The 2759-nt window shown below is 48.1% G+C and overlaps 1 pseudogene; it reads left to right on the top strand.

Annotated features, from left to right (window-relative positions):
- Positions 1–564: 564 nt before the first annotated feature.
- Positions 565–2508, top strand: LOC144762855 (uncharacterized; annotated as a pseudogene).
- The last annotated feature ends 251 nt before the right edge of the window (positions 2509–2759 follow it).

Raw genomic sequence — 2759 nt, 5'->3', positions numbered from 1 at the left:
CCAGAAAAGTGAAAAAACTACAGTTCCCAGAGGACCAGGAGACAACTGGGCCATGGGAACGTGAAAAAACAAGAGTACATTAACCAATCAGTATCAAGTAAACATATAAGAGGCCATACTGACTGCGCAGCTTCCTCTTTTCTTGCTGCTCGCAGTCAGATAAGTGCCTATATCTATTCTGCTCTCAGTTTTATGCATATTTATTGGTGTTTTATTACTTATATGGTATTTTATACAGTGTTGTTCGCTTAAGTTATGCTCCTTATTGCGCTGCGGCGCGCTCGCTCTTCGCGCTTCACGCGTGTTAATTTCCTTCGTTCTCCGCCTGTCAGCTGTCCCCCCCCCCTCTCTTTGGTGCCGGTGGTTTTGCCCCGCTTACTCTCGCGCTACTCGCGCGCTCTGACCTCCGCTCCTCAGCGCTTCTCGAAGCCTCTGTCAGCTCCGCTTCGTGTTGTTGCTTTGCCGCAGGCTGTATTTCCTCTCCTCAGGCCCGCTCTGCTCACGCCCACTGCCCGGCTGCTTAACCCTTTCCTGCCACTGTTTTTTCCTAGTTTGCTGGTTGGAATGGAACGTGACAGTTCCTCGGAAGAGGTTCCCTCCAAGGAGGATGGTGGTTCCTTCAAACAAGACCTCAGCAATTTTATTACTAATTCCGTGGAACATGCTGTTGAGTTAAACATGAAACGCATGTCAAAGACAATGGAAAATTCAATGCTCAGCCTTATGTCCAAGGTTTTGGCCCAGTCTGCAGGGGATAGCAGAAAGCGTAAGGTGGACCACTCTGCTTCTGTGCATTGTAATAAAAAATCGTCACTTTTGATGGGCGAGTCCTTCTCGCATATGACTGAGGACGTTGTGCCTCCCAGGCCTCCTATAAAGGAGGGGTTTGTTGGTACCGAGGGCAAAAAGAAACAAAAGTCTAAGCACGCAGAGTCGCCAATTAAAAAATTGGTAATTTCCACCGTCTTGGACACAGACGATGACATGGCTGACACAGAGGATTTATTTGATGTTTTTGATGTGGCTGACCCCCCTTCCCCCCCCTTCCAAAATTCCAAAATCCGATTCCTTTACTTATGATCCAGTTTTTGATTCAGAGGGTCTCCCTATGTTCGACCCTTCTTCCATTCGTCATCCTAATTCCACGGAATGGTTTCCCTCCCATCATGTGGGCGAATATATTTCGGCCCGTCTACGCATTCCACTGGAAACTGCAGTGCGGTCTAGACTTAAGTCTGAATGCCCTAAACCTTCTCTACCTGAAAAGATCACACAAGTTCCCTCTATCGATCAACCTCTCCTTACCTTTTTCTCCAAATTTGGTAAATATTCCCGCAAAGGGGTTGACAAGGCATGGTCCTCCTGTCAGGAGAAGGTTTTGGATATAGTGGGTCCTTTGGCCCGCATTCTGGACATGGCGGAATCCGCCCGTCTTGAGGGTACTGACCTCTCTGCGGTGGACATTTCTATGTGGGCTCAACGAGCTTTCTGTCTCTTAGGCAATGCCAATTCTGCCATTACCCACGAACGACGTAAGGGACTCTTGATTAAGCTGGACCCCAAACTGGCCAACCTCGCTCCTATGGATCCTGGTCCCAAAGCCAATGGTCTTCTCTTTGGCGAAAATTTGGTACGCGACCTTAGCAGGTTTGTCTCTACCTTTGCCTCCCTGGATAAGGCGCAACAATCTATCAAAAAAGTATTTGCACCTCATGTTTTTGAACGGGCCGGACGAGGCAGGGGTCGCTCTTCCGGCCGTCCCTACAATCAAGGCTCCAGAGGCTCCTTCAATAACACCCAAGACTACAAGCCCCAGTTCTATCCTCAGCGGGGCCGTGGCTTCAGAGGTAGAGGACAGAAAACCTACCGTAATGCCAACTCCAATCAACAAGGTAAGCCCTTCTTCTTCCCCTTCTGTAGGGGGCCGCCTATGATTGTTCCTGTCAAAATGGCACTCCATAAGCTCAGATCCTTGGGTTCTCAACACTGTTCAGGGTTATCTATAGAATTCTCTTCTCTTCCTCTTCAAACCTCCTTTCCCCCCCCCTCTCATTTTCTCCTCCCATATGGCCACTCTAATCTCAGACGAGATTCTTACTCTTCTCCAAAAACAGGCCATTCGGATTTTTCCCTTCGACTCCTCCGGCTTTCTAAGCTCCATTTTTCTAGTTCAAAAGAAAAACAAGAAACTGCGTCCTGTCATCAACGTCAAGTGGTTCAACCAATTTGTAATTTATCGCCACTTCAAAATGGAGACTATTCTCCATTTACGGGACACCCTTCGCCCGAAGGATTGGATGGTTCGTTTGGACCTTCAGGACGCATATCTCACTATCCCTATTCATCAGTCCCATTGGAAGTTTCTTCAATTTCAGTGGTCAGGAGTGACCTATTGTTTTACCTCTCTCCCCTTTGGTCTTTCTTCTGCTCCATGGTGCTTCACAAAACTCTTGAAGCCTGTGGTTGCCTTTCTCCGCTCTCTCGGAATCAGACTTATCATCTATCTAGACGATATTCTGATCCTGAATTCCGACAGACCTTCTCTTCTGTCCGATCTTCAAACGACTCAGTCTCTTCTCCTGGATTTGGGTTTTCTCATCAACACGGAGAAGTCCTCCTTGATCCCGTCACAGAACATGGAATTTCTTGGGTTTCTTGTGGACTCGTGGCCGCTTCCCTCCTCCTTCCTCTTTCCAAAGTCTCCAGAATCAAAGCGGAGATTGCCGCCGTTCTTCAGTCGTCCCTTCTGTCCTTCAGGT

Source organism: Lissotriton helveticus, chromosome 6 (genome assembly GCF_964261635.1).
Source record: "Lissotriton helveticus chromosome 6, aLisHel1.1, whole genome shotgun sequence".
Taxonomy (NCBI): domain Eukaryota; kingdom Metazoa; phylum Chordata; class Amphibia; order Caudata; family Salamandridae; genus Lissotriton; species Lissotriton helveticus.
This window is presented reverse-complemented; position numbering and strand designations above follow the sequence as displayed.